The following is an 18,712-nucleotide window of genomic DNA, read 5'->3' as shown; positions in this document are numbered from 1 at the left end:
AGACATTAAAGATGCCAATCATTTCAAAGCAATGAAACTGGTTCAAGTTTTTCTGACTGTGGAAGGTCTTCTCAGAACCAACTACCTTGCCTATATGATCTTTTTCGAGGCCTTTCAGCCCGAAATTGTTATAAAAGTAGGCTTTTAAAACAGCAAGTCTGTTTTATAACTTGAGCTGAAAACCAAACTAAATCATTTCCAACAGTCACTAAAACAAATAGCAGGTTACATTTTTATGCCCCTTATATTACACTATATAATTCAGAGATGTCAACAGCTATTTTCAATGCACAGTGTATGCTGTGTTGGGGTATAAGTATATTATATGCATTATTTATGCAGGCAAAAAAAAAATACCAAAAAAACAAAAACAAAACTGGTTTCAGTAAATCTCTGGGCTTAAGTAAGCATTTCAACATCTAAAAAGCATGTCTGTCTGTGAGCTCTCTGTGCTAACACAGATTGGAAATCAGGTGAAACTACACAGGAGGAGGCCTGCCTCCACTCTCTCTGTTGCCGTTAGCACTGGTCTTCAGGGCACATCTTCTCTCCTGGGTTTCTATGTTTGTTTTACTCCCTGCTCTCCTGTTCCTCTGCTTAAGCCAATTTTATGAATAAGCCAGAAAACGCTCAGCACAGAAGTCTCCCTACCACCTGAAAAATGGGCTTTAATTTTGAACATCACACAGATACAGTAAGGTAAGTCATTTTTAAAAAATGATCAGCAGAATGATTTTTAAAAGGAGTAATGTTACTGTATTATAAGATATTTCTATTGAGATATTGGCTAACTTTTCCCATTTCCCAACAGGGAAATATGACTTAACTATAGGATGAAAACAAAAAACGGTGTGTGAGCATTTGGTAAAGTTCACAAAAGTACTTTTTCTCCTTTATTTATGTAACAAAAGTAAAAATGATAAGAAAACTTAAAGGCAATCAATGTGTTAATTATTTAAGCCTCAAACTTACAAGTTAGACTTTTAACATTTTACTTACTGTTACATTAGGTAAAATTGCTATTTGATAAGAAAAGTTGAATTTTTATTCTGAGGTCTTGCTTTTTGTATCCCATCATTTAATATTGGCAATAATCAGGTACTAGAATCAAAAATGACCCACATTATTAAGGAAGTGGCTGCCTATTCTAGTGATGGTCATCCATGGCAAATAAATTCAGAATAGATTTACTTGATCAAACTTTCTTTAAAATCATTGTCCTATGATTTATCTTGAATAGCATTTGAAACACTGTTGAGAAGTTAGGGAAATAAATGTATTCAGTTAGAATTCACCATGAAAATTCACGTAAGTAAGCCCAAACCAAGTCTCAAGACTGCATAAATGTAAATGAAGGCCTCACACCTAAACAAATGAAAAGGCTTTTATTCAGTTCCTCCAGGGCAACAGGGAAGATCGCCCCATTATTAACCTCCTTCACCATAAAAGCCAGCAGATGAATAAATAAGAATGGTCATTGTGGAAGAGCAAATGATAGATAAAAATGTATATTTTTGAAATGCATATGCATATTGAAAATGTGTATTTAGCATTGTCTCCAATCTCCTAATAATTCATATATAATAAACTGCTGACAATATTCAGATGAGTTTACTTATGAAATTATTTCATGCCAGTGGGTCATAATACTAGACTTCAGTATCCATAATATTATAATTTGGATCCCCTCCTTTATACAATGTTAGAGGCCACTTATCCTTTATAAACCCATATTCAAAGCAGTTTCCTGACATATGGATTCTTTGGGCAATCTTAAAATAATATGATACACAGTGAAACTAAGAAATTATCTACTGAATTTTAATAAATATTTTCTCTTTTTTGAAGCTAGATATTGTTTCTTTATAACTTAAAGGTGTTTTGCATAGAACATGATGTTATTTTCTGTAATAGTTTAAAAGTGCTAAATGAGCTTTTTAAATTTATTTCTTAACTCTAATAAGAAGCCTACTAAGGAAATCATTTATAAATGTAAATCCCCAAATTGGCAACCCATAGAGTATAAATCCATCCTACTAAATTTTTGCTAGTGATAATCCACAATGAATTTTGATATAACTGTTTATAGAGATAAAATTCATACATTCTCAAGTGCCTTCAAAGTATTTTGTAAAGCATAACATGGTATTCTACTTCAGTTTTACTTATGAATTCTTTCCTGAAAAAGCAAAAGAAATGCCCAGTGCTAACACTTCAAAATATGACTAGACACGCATTTTTTAAAATGATAGTCTGGGTTATTAAACTGGGCTTTTAATTAAAAAAAAAAAAGCCAAATATAGACTAATTGAGCTTTTGCTGGATTGAATTTCCCTAAATTGCAAATCGAGTCAGCTTTGAATAGTTAATTTATTCTTAAGCATGCCCACTTCTTCTGTTATAAAATTCCCTAGTTTCGTTCATCTGTATATTTTGTTTGTTTTAAATAAGTGAAATAAACATAATCATAGCTCAAGCTTCCTTTGTGTACCTCCAGAAGAAGAAGGAGGTACATTATGGTGCCAGTCTAGTAATAAATGATGAAAAAAAAATCAGGAAAGAGCGGTCATCTGTATTTGTTCAAGGAAACCTGATCCCAGTAAGCAATATTTTATAGACCTGAAGTCCCACTTACAGATTAAAAAAATCAATATACATTCCACCCAGCATGTTTGCTGTAAAACACTGCATATATTGTGGATCATGCACCATCACTTCCTCTTGCCTGCAGTGCTTGTTTCAAATATGTGCACATTTCTCTCTGAGCACTAAATAACAGAATCATTACCATCATAATAATCAGGTTAGAATTTGCTGCATGTAACCTGGATTATTTACTAGCACATCCCCCAATAACTGTACTTTAGTAGAGAGCATGCTTCTCTCCAAAAAATTCATTTTTAACGTCAGAACTTGTAGTCACTAATGTGTGACAACACATATATGACTTTTAATTATGAAAATTAGTGTGTATATGAAGGATCAAAAGAAATCTTCTAGTAAACATGGATTTAGTTTCTGTGTCTGGAGATGGATACTAAAATGTATCTAAATGTAGAGCATGATCCCCACTGTTTAGGAGTTTGTGATCTAGCTTGAGGAACTGAGGAAAATATATACAAAACAGTGAATAACAGGTTATGATACTGTCAAAAGTTTCAAAGGAGTTTTATAAAGTGCTGACACCTTAGGCATTTTAGACACATTGCACCATTGGATAAATGCCTGAACAGAATCTGGAAAGACTGAGGAGAAGAGGATCTGTTCAAATGTCACCTCCACTTTCTAGTCTTTCCTGACTGCCTTGGACACAGCTTCTTTACATAGCTTCTTTATGTTCCCAATAAACACTTTGTAAGCAGTGACACTTATTGCACTGTATCATAATTAATTACTTGTTTCCCCTCCTTAACTGCCTTTGAGCTAATAAGACTAAAGCAGGATCTTCCTCATTTTTATATTCTCTTTCCTTGTAAGTGCCTAGTAAGTGTTCACTGAATGCATTTTTTGCATGACTGGGGTGCCATACGAGCAAAAGTGGAGGGCAGAAATAAGCACAGCATGTCCAGGTTTTATTGAGAAAACTGGCTGATAGAGGAAGGATTTTTTTGTTGTTTGTTTTGTCATATGTTGAATAAAAGATCAGTCTAAATAATTAGAGAGAAGACCTAGGAGGGACTTCCTTGGTCTGCGTGCGTGCATGCTGAATCACTTCAGCCATGTCCAACTCTCTGTGACCCATGGACTGTAGCCCTCCAGGCTCCTCTGTCCATGGAATTGTCCAGGCAAGAATACTGGAGTGGGTTGTCATGCCCTCCTCCAGAGGATCTTCCCAATCCAGGAATCGAACCCATGTCTCTTACATCTCCTGCATTGGCAGGCAGGTTCTTTACCACTAGCACCATATGGGAAGCCCTGGCATTATCTTCTCTTGGCTGGTCTCACGATCCTAATTTCTCTTAGTGAACTAGGCTCATCATTGCCCAGCCCTCTGTGATTAAAAGAGAGCATTAACCAGACTTGAGATCCTTCTGGTCCTTAGAGTTCATTCTTCCCAAGATTGAGCCTGTGACATATACAAAAATTAATTTTATAAGCATTAAGCCAGCTGAGTACAAGATGAATTAGAAGACTAAGAGACTACTGGAAAATTCCTGACTAGAAAAAAATACCAGAGGAGGTTTAAAGGAAAATACGCTGGAGAAGAATGATGGGAAAAAATTGGTATTGATACACTGTGAGGGAAGATGTTGAGGAAAGGGGAGGGATTAAGTATGACTCCACATTTCTGAAGGTAACTGCACTGTTGAAAGAAGTAAACATCGGAATAACCTATAATGGGTTTGTTACAGGGAAAAGACAGTTTATGTAAGACATGTTGAGGGTGACGGTGAGATACGTGGTGAGACAATCTCAGAAATATGAGAGAGGACCTCTGGAAATTAAATGGCAATCTAAAAGCAGGGATAGTTGATGCTGTGAGTGTGGAAAAGATTTCAAAGGCAGAAGAAAGCTCTGGACAAGGACTTGGAAGATATCTGGGTGTCTTAGAGTAAGTCACTCAATCCTTTCCCTTCTACAGAGGAGGATAATACCTTGCTCTTTACTGCATGGGGAAGTAAAGGAGGATAAGACTGCTAAGTGGTTTTGAAGACATAAGGCATTATGCAAACATATATTGTTATTTATCTCCACATTTTATTCCCTGTCCCATAATCATTTTTCATAATAAAAATAAATCAACATATGATACAGTAGTAATTTTAACAACTAAATAATCACACAAGAAAACTCATGTACGTTACTGATGTGAAGAATTATTCTAATTTATGTTCTACCCTGTATCACAGAGACAGTGTAAGAAGAAATATGAAGCAATGTAATAAAAAGCATATAATTTTATTTCTGTAGTTTATTCTGTGCCAGTGTTGTGCACTGAGAATCAATGTGGGATATACGACACAGAGCATTTAAGGAACTGTTCTGTGGTTCGCGTAGCTAGCACCACATCATCTAATGTGAGATGACAGTACCATTATTGTTTTATGTCCCACTCATAGAGGACAAAAATGCAGCCAATTAAACTACAGTATTTCATCAATTCCAATTTGGGCTCCAATTTCACAGATGTTAAAGCATAGAGGAAAGAGTACAGCTTGTAAATGATGAAATACTGAAAGTGATAGATACTAAATGCTTTTTTTTTTTTTTCCCCTAACCAGTGTGCAATACCACCACCCATAGGAAAGGTTATTTATAAATCCCTGTTGCAGGGGCATCACCATTTCTCTCTCGTGCAGTAGCACACTCAGTTAGGTTTGGAGTATGGGCCTATAAGTTTAAAGGCAAACAAGAAAGGAAAGAAATACTGCTCCCCAGCTATTCCCTGCTCCTTTCCATGGTCTTTCCCATTAAGAAGAATCATGGCAGGATCTGAGGACCTTCAAGCTACCCTAAAGATAGGACCACTGCTGACACCACTCAGTCTTCGGCACTATTGCCTGGGCAGGCTACTGTGATAAGAAATAATTAAGTGCTCTGGAGATTTTCAAGAGACTGGAAATTCTTCTTCACATGGAAGAGAGACTATAAAATCCAAATCAGTTGTAAAACAGACTGTCTAGTGGGCCTCGTTGAAAGTCTTATGATCAATGAGAATTCAAGATGCATTTTATTGCCTTGCTAATATAAGTTTTACTCTACCAACATCCCCTCAAATAGAGTAAGTACCTAAACACTACAAGACATATTGTATTTTTTTCCACAATGTGTACTCAAAATTATTTCTGTTGTTTCACCCATATGTATCTCTTTAATTCAATGTTATTCCTCAAATTAATTAATAAATATAATACTGAAACCACTTATGAACCATGTTTTTCAAACCAGAAATTGCAGTGTAAGTAGCTAACAAAATACTCTTTTAAATGCCTTAATTGTCTTCTGTATTCTAATGCCATTCCCAACCTCCAGTACTAAAGCTCTCTCTAAGGCCATATGCTGCTGCTGCTGCTGCTAAGTCACTTCAGTGGTTTCCGACTCTGTGCGACCCCATAGATGGCAGCCCACCAGGCTTCCCCGTCCCTGGGATTCTCCAGGCAAGAACACTGGAGTGGGTTGCCATTTAATTCTCCAATGCATGAAAAGTGAAAAGTGAAAGTGAAGTTGCTCAGTCGTGCCCGACTCTTAGCGACTCCATGGACTGCAGCCTACCAGGCTCCTCCATCCATGGGATTTTCCAGGCAAGAGTACTGGAGTGGGGTGCCATTGCCTTCTCCGCTAAGGCTGTATATCAGCATTCATACGATTAGCAGAGGCAAGTGTCACCTAAGAAGCCACCATTAAGCCCAATCCACTTTCAGTCCTTTGGATGTGAACCCCAAAAGGCTATGCGACAAACCAGCAACCAAAGGCAAAGGGAAGGGCAACACACTCTTTACAGTTTTTCGCACTGAGTTTAAAATTTTCAGATAGAGTTTTCTCTAGTGGTTATCTGAGACAGTGAACCCATGAGGGCAGTGCTGAAACTCACTCATCTTTGTATTCCCAGAGCTTAACTTTGGAGCTGACACAATAAATGTTGAATGGATGAATGAACAAATGGGAAAAAAAAAGACAAATGAGTGTTTCTCCATAGTGTATTAGATATCTACCCAAGTTAATTCACCCGTGTCACACCTGGATCAGCTCTGGGGCAGCGCATGTGTGCGTGTGCTTAGTAGACTAAGCACTTTTCAGGTAGGACTGAGGAGGATAAAACTAGCCTGTTCAAGTCAGGCATCATTATCCCCATTTACTAAGAGCTTAATGCCTAGTCAGTGCATGATAGAGCTTGAAACTACTTCTGATTTTTGAGTTCTGTGTTATTTCCACTACTGCCTACTATTTCCCTGGCTAACAGGGGGCTAAACAATCAGTCAGAATATCCTAAAAAATAGAAACTGTAAAACAGCTACAAATTTCCTAAGAAATAACTCCCTGGGTTTTAAGAGTAATATCTTTAAAAGCTGGAAATCCAAAGATAAGTGAAAACGAATCGGGAACACAACAGGAAATAAGGACCCAGCATCTGAGGCAACCAACTGAAAAAGAAAGGAAACCCAACACCCGATAGATGCTCTGGGTAAACATGGGAACAGTAATGATCCTGACAATAATAAAAGCACTTTATCTCCCACATTGGAACACATCCCAGAAGATTAAATTAGTCACCATGAAAACAGACCGTTTCTGATGCCACTAAAAGGAAACAAAAAGAAAACAAAGCAAGCCAGATAAATAACTATTTAAAGAGTAAAATAAAAAGAGGAGGCTGCATAAGACTAAAGAGGAAATTAGTACCTCAGAATACTCTCTTCCAAAATGATAAGAAACAATTTCAGACAGGCTCATACTAGTTGTTGACTATAGCTGTGTAGAGACCACCGGTAAGTGGAACAGCCCTACTTGGCCGTGATAAGTGAAACTCATATGTGCAAGTTGCAGTGAAAACCTGTGTTATAAAGGCCCAGGTCTAAACATTAGAGCTATTTGGCAATGACAATATTCTGTATGATATTGTAATGGTGGATACATGTCATTATATGCATATGTCAAAATCCGTACCATGTACAACGCTGAGTGAACCTTAATGGAAAGGATAGGCTTTAGCTAATCTATGATTTTTCCTGTGGTCATGTATGGATGTGAGAGTTGGACTGTGAAGAAGGCTGAGCGCCGAAGAACTGATGCTTTTGAACTGTGGTGTTGGAGAAAACTCTTGAGAGTCCCTTGGACTGCAAGGAGATCCAACCAGCCCATTCTGAAGGAGATCAGCCCTGGGATTTCTTTGGTAGGAATGATGCTAAAGCTGAAACTCCAGTACTTTGGCCACCTCATGTGAAGAGTTGACTCATTGGAAAAGACTCTGATGCTGGGAGGGATTGGGGGCAGGAGGAGAAGGGGACGACAGAGGATGAGAGGGCTGGATGGCATCACTGACTTGATGGACGTGAGTCTGAGTGAACCCCGGGAGTTGGTGATGGTCAGGGAGGCCTGGCGTGCTGCAATTCATGGGGTCGCAAAGAGTCGGACACGACTGAGCGACTCATATGATCTGATTTGATTTGATCTGAATAATAATGTAAAAATTGGCACATCAATTGTAACAAATGTAGCACATTAATGCAAGATGTTACTAAGTGGGGAAACAGTTACAGGGAGGGGTACAAAATTCTATAGCTGCTGCCCATTTCTCCATGAATAATGGAGAAATTCTCCATTTAAAAAATTCTCCTAAAACTGCTCGAAGAAATAAAACCAATTGATTTTAAAAATTAGGGCCAATTTAAGATTGGTGTGGGCCCTAAGGCTATATCTCACATTATGTCAAACTTATTAAAATGTCCCCACACCCTACAGTAAATATTATTTTTGCTATGAAATATTTTCAGAAAACATAATTTTTATAGTATTTTTATTAAATTATTTGAGCATGACTAACATTTAATTTATGATCCTCAATAATCTAGCAATCATGACACATACTCAAGTTTCTTGTGAAGAAATTTAACCCACTAATTGTTCAAATAGAATAAATATTTATGAATATTAATTAACTATGAGTCCTGTTTATATAATGTTATATTTGGGACAACTAAATATTTTAAGTTTAATTTACCAAGAATTTTCATATTTGAGGGCCAATAAATTTTATCTTTCAATTCCTAAACATTTTGTAGACCCTAAAAAGCCATCAGTTCAGTTCAGTCACTCAGTCGTGTCCGACTCTTTGCGATCCCATGAATCACAGCACGCCAGGCCTCCCTGTCCTTCACCAACTCCCGGAGTTCACTCAGACTCACGTCCATCGAGTCAGTGATGCCATCCAGCCATCTCGTCCCTGGCATTTTATCTATATATCCATACTGCTCAGAGAATAAAATGAACCTACTTAAAGGATATATGTATATGTATATATAGTGTATAGATTTAAAGTAAGAAGGCTAAGTTATAGGCACTAGTGCAAATATATCTTTCTATGTTATTATACTTCATTTATATTTATTATATTTAATTTTTATATTCTGCCTGGTCTCAGTAACAAGTTTCTAATCAAAAAAAACCAGCAACCAGGCATGTTACTGCAGCTTCTTTTCCTATGGTATGTAACATTTTCAAACCTAGACTTGATCTTTTGTTATTTACATAACTGTACATAGGGATAATATGATACATACAATAAGACCTGTCTTATTGATGCTTCCTAGCACAAACTGTTGGGAATTTAAACAGCTTTAAAGTGCATTAAAAAAATATATTATATAAGATGAAACAAAGTAGAGTAAAGTGAAATAAGAAAGGCAACCATTTTATATTTTCCAAAAAATAGTCTGTCAGTAACTTCCTCCAGCCTTCCCCAATAGCTTTCTTCCAGAACACAAGGTAGGCGACTTTACCATAAGAAGGTAATTTAATCTAACTGTAAATGAAACTAAGTCTCATACCTCATAACACACCTGAGCATATTTTGTGAAGGAGGAGGAGCTTTTCTCAAAGAAATACCTTATTCAAAGAATGAGGATGTTCAAGTTTGAATACTTTAGTGTTCTCAGTTTAACCTAAAAGTCCAATTCTTATAAAACACCCAGGAAATCACTGTGTAGACAGGCATCAACCTAGTTATTTTATTTTCCTTCTAACTTTGTCTGATCAAAAATGAAGCAACAAAAAAATGGCTTGTCTGGGTAAATCTTTGCATCAGGCTTGTGTTGGAGCCCTGTAAGGTGATATGGGGATAAGGAATAAGAATTCAATGTAGGTGATTACGGCTTGATTAGTAAATATTCATCTATTTGTCCATTTATTGCACATTGATGGTAAGAATGTGCTCCATTCTTGACTCTAAGGATACAGAGATTAAAAGGGAACATCTTTGCTCTAAAGAGCTCAAAATCAAGTAAAAAGCTATGAATAATTTTTTAATAAAATGTATATCAATATATTACAATAAAGAATGATGACTCACAAATATTTGGTATATACCAAAAGGTCCTTGATATTTGATTTTGATCAAACCATTAAGCATGGACCAAATATGCTCATGGATGTTTTTGATAGGACCAAATTTCAAGAACCTTTAGACATGAATCAAATGCTTTATGGACATTTTGAAATGTCCAAATGTTTGTGGACATTTTGAAAAGGCCTAAATATCCTACAGGGAAGAGGGATAAATATAAAGTAGAAGTATGTACAAAGCAGAGTGGCAGACCAGAGAAGAAAGAGACTAGTAACATTTGTAGAGAGTTAAGAGAATTGCTGGAAAGGGGATATTTGCGCTGGGTTTTTACAGATGAGTAAGAGTTTGCCAGATTGGAGAAAGTTCATTCCAGGTAGAAATAAAGAAGAGCATGTGTAAAGGCATGGGAATCAAAACAGAAGTCTTATATTGGGGAACTTATGTGGAGCCTGAGACTCCTGGAGCTGGGAATACATGTGTCTATTGAGCACTTGAAATACGTGTAGTGTCAAATGTTAAAATGATAATATTCTGGGTTACCTGTTGTTTTTATTTGTTCATTTGCTTGGTTTATTTGTTTTTCCTATTTTAATGTGGCTACTAGAAAGCTTAAAATTATATATTTCTATTGGACAATGTTGCTTACTCTGTTGAAAACAAAGAATTAACTATAAGAGATAAGGCTGGATAAATCTTCAGGGCCTAAGGTCATAAAGAATATTTTGTGACACAGAAAGTAGTCTTGACATGCCCTTTAGAAAAACCCCATCCATATACAGCAGCTTCCCGCTAGCTATCTGTTTTATACACGGTAGTGTATACGTGAGGCTCCCAGGTGGCTCGGTGATAAAGAATCCACCCACTAATACAAGAGACACAGGTCTGATCCCTGGGTCAGGAAGATCTTCTGCAGAAGGAAAGGCCAACCCACTCCAATATTCCTGCCCAGGAAATCCCATGGACAGAGGAGCCTGGCAGGCTACAGTGCATGGGGTGGCAAAAGAGTTGGACATGACCTAGCAACTAAACAACAAAAACAGCAACAGCGTATATATGTCACCTACTCTCTCAATTTATCCTACCCTCTCCTTCCCAGCCCTGTATCCACAAGTCCATTCTCTACGTCTGTGGCTCTTATTCCTGCCCTGCAAATAGGCTCTTCAGTATCATTTTTCTAGATTCCATATAGATACCTTAATAGCTCAGTGCTCTGTCATGACCTAGAGGGTGGGAAGGAGGCTCACGAAGAAGGGCATAAATGTATATATCTAGCTGACCGCATGTTGTTGTACAGCGTAAACTAACACAACATGTAAAGCAATTATACTCCAATTTTTTAAAAAAGAAAATAGAAAAAAGAAGAAAAAACTCATATAATAATCAAGAGCAATCTTTGGAGGTGATGTGGCAGCAACTATAGGGAACACTGCAGGCCCAGGAAAAAGTGAGAACTCTCTTGGGGAGGAGAAAGGTGAGACTCCATTGCTAACCACCTCCACTGAAGTGAGACTCCAAAGCTAACCAGAATCCAAAGTCACTGTGGCAAAGCATAGAGCTGGACCAAAGAGAAATATAATGATGTATGAGGTTGGATCTACCCTGGTGAGAAGAGGAAGATGGGTTCGACAGAACAACCAACAGCCCAGAGCACAGCATACATTGTTTTTCAGTGGCTTGCATCACAAGGTCCCAACAACAGACTGGTTTCCGAAGGAGGCAGGAAACAGTGTCTGGCTGCCTCCTACATTGAAAATACAGGCTGCCCTGGACGCGGGGACTTGGCAATGCGACCTCACTAAGGAGCACTCTTCCTGTCATTTAACACCCAACCTGCAGCAGATCCGACCTTGGCCGGTATCTGATCCTCCTCTCTGGGAATAAGCGGCAAATTTCAGGAAGTAATGTACTCAAGGCAGCAGATGGCACTCTCCTACGCCTCAGTAATGAAAGTTTTAATGAAGAAGAGAATCTGTCTTTTACAGAGACTTAAAGATTTAGGATGGCCGAGCGGTCTAAGGCGCTGCGTTCAGGTCGCAGTCTCCCCTGGAGGCTTGGGTTCCTATCCCACTTCTGCCAACATGGAGTTGTGGGCTTCCCTGGTGGCTCAGAGGTAAAAGCGTCTGCCTGCAATGCAGGAGACCCCGGTTCGATCCTTCGGTCAGGAACGATACCCTGGAGAAGGAAGTGGCCACCTCCTCTAGTCCTCATGCCTAGAGAGTCCCATGGAGGGAGGAGCCTGGTAGGCTACAGTCCATGGGGTCCCAAAGAGTCTGACACGACTGAGCGACTTGACTTCACCTCACCAAAGATTTAAGGACTACATCCTTTTGCATGAAAGTTAGGGGTACTTAATTCTAAAGTCTAGAAATGATCATACCCAATTCTAGAAAATTTACAAAGGAAATAGGATAGATAATAGAGAACGAGGAAGTAGGAAATTTATGGGCTGAGATGCACATTGCAACATCATTTATAAAATTAAAAGCAATCTAAATGTTCAGAAGTTAATGGGGAGAATTTTGTCTATCCAATCTATAGAATATCATTCAATGATCAAAATGATAGATATGGAAAATGCTTCTTACTTAAGATTCAGTGGAAATACTGTAATTTAGGCAGGAGGTAGAGCCCCCTCCCTCTCCCCACAGGTAAAGTGATAGGGATTTACTCTGTGAAGACTGAAGCTACAAGACAAGAATACCAAACAATTAAAGGAGGAGGCTGGACCCTGCCCTAACCGCATATTACTCATTCTCAAAGTCAAGAGACCTCCATGACCACACATGCACAAAAAGACTCCTTGGACGTCAAAGGGGAGTGATGGCAAATGATACTTGTCTACCCACAGGTCTTTGCAATAGGACCTATCTTGGCTAAGAGATACATGAGCACACACGGGAGGACCCTGAGATATACCAAATATGAACTGTGAACCAGGAAAATCAAAATGATTGGCCAAAGGAATCCCATAAAAGGAATTCAAATTCCCACAACAGTGCGACTCAGTGACTCTGTCTCTGAGTCCACCCATGTGTCTATCCATGTGTACAGTACTTTTTTCCCTCCCAATAAATACTTGCTTCACTACTTTCCATCTTCATGAAAATTCTTTTCTGCAAAGCTGAAGGGTCAAGGCCCTTGTCACTGACCACTGGTCTGGGGCTAAGACCTTGTGCTTTCGCTCCCATGACCTGGCCCCAGTCTCTGCCTGGGAAACCCAAGCCCTGCTTCAGGCTGAGGCCACCAGAGATCATCATGGACAGTATGTCCATAATACAATCTTTGCTCTGTAAAATACATATAAATATATATGTAGACTGGAAATTCTGTACCAAAAAGAATGTTGCTTTAGGGTGCTAGGATTAATAATGCCTGTGCCTGTTTTTCACATTTTAAGTAAACTATCATTGTCTAGGGATTCACAGGTGGCACAGTGGTAAAGAATCTGCCTGCCAAAGCAGTAGACACAGGAGAAAAGGGTTCGATCCCTGGGTTGGGAAGATTCCCTGGAGAAGGAAATGGCAAACCACTCCAGTAATCTTGCCTGGAAAATTCTGTGCACAGAGGAGTCTGGTTGGCTACAGTCCACGGGTTTGCAAAGATTTGGACGCACGCATGTAGACAGCATAATTGTCTAAGTAAGATATGACAGTTTCCCCTCCTAAGAGAGCCTTACCCAGAAAGCTCCTGGGTAGCCTGTGCTTTGGCTAATTTTGAAATAAGGAAAGAGAGTTGAGGTAGCTGAAGACTCCCCAAAGCTCTGCCTGGTGGTCTGGCATTGGGAACTTTTACCTGTTGTATTCTTTAGAGCCTGTTTTTATTTTCCTAAACTTTTTCTCTGACACAGCATTCCTTACCTTCCTAAATGTGAAAGTCGTTCAGTCGTGTCTGACTCTTTGCAACTCCATGGACTATACAGTCCATGGAATTTTCCAGGCCAGAATATGGGAGTAGGTAGCCTTTCCCTTCTCCAGGGCATCTTCCCAACCCAGGGATTGAACCCAGATCTCCCACATTGCAGGCAGATTCTTTACTGGCTGAGCCACAAGGACTAGCCGCTCTGAAATGAGACGCTGGTGTTGGAATTGCAGACTTGTACCAAGAGCACAGGAGGTTGTAATGATGGCTGGCTGTTGGAATAGTCTTTTTCTCCCTGGTCCCTGCAGAGGGAGTTGTGGCTCTGCAGTAGGAAGAGAGATGGGTGCTTTGCTCTCCATGGCTGGGCTGCAGAGTGACTCAAGAGAGAATCTGCTGCAGCAATCCCCTTTAGGAAAGACGTGACATTGTCTCTATGAAGCCATCAGGTTTCTTATCTTGTTTTTAGTTGCTAAGTCACATCTGACTCTTTTGCAACCCCGTGGACTGTGGCCCGCCAGGCTCCTTTGTCCATAGAAGTTTCCAGGCAAGAATACTGGAGTAGGTTGCCATTTCCTTCTCCCTTTAAAAAGATTAATTCTGTTAAAATGAGGTTATTAGGGTGGCTCCTAATCCAATATGACTGATGTCCTTTTAAAAAGGGGAAATTTGGACACAAAGATAGAAGGACAGTCACATGAAGACACAGAGGGAAGCAGCCACCTTAAAGTCAAGGAAAGAGGCTACAGAGAAATCAACCTGCCAACAGGTTGATCTCAGACTCCTAGCCTCCAGAACTGTGAGGAAACACATTTCTGTTGTTTAAACCACCCAATATGTGGTATGTTGTTCCAGAAGCCTTAGCAAGCCAGTGCAACTATTTCTACTTTTCTTATGCCCTTAAAATAATTCGATAAGGAAAATTGATATTATTGTTATTTTTAATGATATACAAAACATGGCCTGAAAAGAAAAAACGGAGGCACTTGGGAGTCCCAAAAACATTTAAGTTATTTTTATAAAACAAGAGGATTGCATGATGTCAGAGAACAAACCTTCATTCTAAATTCAATTCTTTCTTCTCTCTGAGGCTATGCTAAGCAAAATATCTTTAAAGCAGAATCACAGAATATTAGAGAATGCTGCTTGAGATTATCCTCTCATTTTATAGATGAATAAATAAAAGCCTAAGGAGATATTTTTGTGTCTGTTGTACCAGGATTTATTCCTTCCTGCAATGCAATCGAAGGGGCTATAAATCAGCCAGTATTGGCAGCTATATAGCTAATTAGCTAATTAGTTGTAGTACAACCCTTACATACTAGCAGTGAACAGAATGGTCTTATTGTTTTCTATACTGAAAAAAATAAACGTTAAAATAAAAATGCTATTCTTGTGTTATAATAAAAACTATTGGCCCATTACCCTCCAATTCACAAAGAAGCACAAGGGTTTGTAAGATCTTTGCAGAATCCTCAGGATCGTCTTTAAAAATACTTAAATCTTCTATTGTGAGTTTTTTCTATTATGTCCAGTAGGTGGCACCACTTTAACCACACAAAATGAGAGCTTTGAAAAAGCCAGAGTGCTTGTGATCAGTGATTCTCAAATCTTGGTCTCTAGACCTGCAGCATCAACATTGCCAGGGAACTTGACAGAAATGCAGAGTCCTGTTCCCACCCAATTGAATTATATAATCTCTAGGGGTGGGGCCTGGAAATCTGTGTTTTTAACCAGCCATCCACTGATTCTGTTGATACTATATCGTGAGTGAAAAGAAAAGTGAAAGTGTTAGTCACTCAGTGATATCTGACTCTCTGTGACCACATTAACTGTGGCCTGTCAGGCTCCTCTCTCTGTGCATGGAATTTCCCAAGCAAGAATACTATAGTGGGTTGCATTCCCACCTCCAGGGGATCTTCCCGACCGAGGGATCAAACCTGCATTTCTTACATCTCCTGTCTTGGAAGGTGGATTCTTTACCACTAGCGCCACCTGGGAAGCCCTATCTATCCTCAGTTTAAGCAAAAGTAATATATTTTCACCTGTTTGGTTTTAAGTAACAAACTTTTTCTGCTTTAATAAATATTTATCTGCTGTATTATTTTGCTCTTTGACATTAATTTACACTTGGCTTAGCTTCACCGGTGGCTAGGATGGCAAAGAATCTGCCTGCAATGCAGGAGACCTGGGTTCAATCCCTAGGTCAGGAAGACTTCCTGGAGAAGGAAATGGCTACTCACTTGATTATTCTTGCTTGGAGAATTCCATGGACAGAGGAGCCTGGCAGGCTACAGAGTATGGAGTCGTGAAGAGTCAGACACTACTGAGTGACTAACACTTTCACTTTTCGCTTTAGAAAGAAGTACTTCATTAAATATTAACTGTGACTCTTAAGAAATTGGGATTTCCACATTACTAGTACTATCAAACAAATGTATACCACCATGGCTTCATATTCAGGGGGCTTCCCTGGTGGATCAGTGGTAAAGAAGCTGCCTGACAGTGCAGGAAACCCAAGAGATGCCAATTCAACCCCTGGGTTTGGAAGATCCCCTGGAGGAGGGCAGGGGAACCCACTCCAGTATTCTTGCCTGGAGATCCCATGGACTGAGGAGCCTGGCAGGCTACAGTCTATGCGGTTGTAAACAGTCAGACACCACTGAAGCAGCTGAGTACACAGCACTTTGTATTTGGCTCACAGAGGTTCCCATTATGAAAAGAGTTTAGTGATTTCTTTATTCTCAGATCCCCAGGTGCTGTTTTTCATAAATTCTTACAAGCACTCTACAAATGAAATACTGAATAAATGTATGTTGCACTATTTCACTGAGTCTACAAGGTTATTAAAATGCATATTTATTCCCAAAACAATAATCCAGGCTCAAGCACTTGAATAAGCATCCCTCGGGGACCTCTCTCTCCTTTGTGCAGTGGGAAGCACCTACAGCGGGGGTGAGTCAGCATGAGTGCTTATCTGGAAGGAATAGACTGCCGCTTATGCTAAGTCTTGGAGGATTTTCAGTCATTTTGTGCTATACTCCCAGGACTCTACAACACCTGTGGAGTCTTCGATGTCTTAGCAACTCTCTGGAGGAGTTCAAGACTATTTTAAGAGACATGGTGGGTAAGTGAGCTGGGGACAAACCATGCCATTCGACTCACTCCTCTCCCAGGTTATTAACCATAATAGTCCCCACTCTGGGCTAAGACCTGGACTAGATACTTAATATTTTGTCATTTTTTCCCCTTACAAATCTACCTAAAAATATGTGTGATAATCTCCACTTGACAGAGGAAAATAAAACCCAAGGTCAGTGGATGGTAAGGGGTATGTAAGCCAGATATGTCTAAGCTGAAGTCAGTTCTGTGTTCACCAAGATGCACTACTTCCCTACTCCATGTAAAAATATGTGTGTGTGTGTTTGTGTGTGTGTATTTTAATCAATAGCAAAAGTACATGTGGAAGGAAGACAAGAGGACTCTAGTGTGTGGACAACTTTGGGCCTGAGTGTGGAGCAGGGTGGAGCTCAGAGTAAAGTCAGGCCCACCGGCAGGTTACATAAATGAAAAATGTATTCCCACCTGTGCAGGTTAGTCTCCATTCGCACTGGGTGGGAGGCAGGGCCACTCTCTACCAGTCCTGTGACAGCTTTTGTACAGGGTGATCTTCTCAAGGACGTGTGCACAGCAAATAGCCTTGGAAGGCAGAAACAGTGTCCCCCTCCAGGGCAGAGAGAAGGCTTGTTTTCTGACCAGGACAATGTCAATCATGTCTTCCTTGAGCATGCTGTTGGCATCCTCCGAGGGGTTTCCTGAGCTTGTTGTTCCTCAGGAGTGGCATAGCTCCGGTATCCACCAGGACCTGCTCCCACATGGCCCTCGTGGAACTTGGGACAAGGGGACTGGGCAGACAAAGCTCATACTGTCTGTAATGCTCTGAGTAATCAACTGTCCATCTGCACTTCTTGCTTCCTTACCAAGCAAATCCGCACAACTGTGCTACCCACTGCTGCTGCTCTCACCATCTGCTCCTGCACCCCGTCCATTCTCCACACTCCTCTGTCCTGGACTAGTAACTGTATCCCCAACCCCACCTCCCAGGCCTGTGGCTTCCTGGTGAGGATTGGCCAATGGGAGGTGCCAGGGGAGGATCGATACAGGTCAGAGTATTAATTTCCTTGCTCCTTCGCTGCCGCTCTGGCTATGGCTTCTGTTGGCAGTCTCTCTATCATAGCCACACAGGGCTCTCCCTTCACCCTCAGACCGAGGGAGGTAAAGAGTGTGCCAGTCTTGCTAGACCTTGAGCGTGTCACCATCCCTAATTGGATCCTTAGACCCTAAACCTGTGGCGCAGACGGTAAAGAATCTGCCTACAGTGGGGGAGACCTGGGATCGATCCTTGGTTGAGAAGATCCCTAGCTGCCTACTCCAGTATTCTTGCCTGGAGAATTCCATGAACAGAGGAGCCTGGAGGGCTACAGTCCATGGGGTCACAAAGAGTCGGACATGACTGAGCAACTTTCACACACACACACACACACACACACACAGAGCCTGCCCAAGTCTCTGTAAACAGACTTCAGGAAAGCTATCTGCATTTAAACTCTTTTGAATGTGCCATTTTGCTTTCAAAAGTAATTGAGGGCAGTTTTTTTACAATGTGCGTGGAACACAGGTTATATATATTTACACACAAGACTACATTTTAACCTGAACTTACCTCTTCTTCCTCATCTTACCAAGTCACTGAGCCACTTTGAACTTAGAGTAGCCAGAGACCTCTACAAAGGCAAAAATATTTGCCTTGATTTCTAGCATTCTAAGAATGGTTCCAACTGAACGGTGTTACAAATG

This window comes from Bos taurus, chromosome 1 (assembly GCF_002263795.3).
Source record: "Bos taurus isolate L1 Dominette 01449 registration number 42190680 breed Hereford chromosome 1, ARS-UCD2.0, whole genome shotgun sequence".
NCBI classification, from domain to species: Eukaryota; Metazoa; Chordata; class Mammalia; order Artiodactyla; family Bovidae; genus Bos; species Bos taurus.
Note: the sequence above shows the minus strand (reverse complement) of the source record.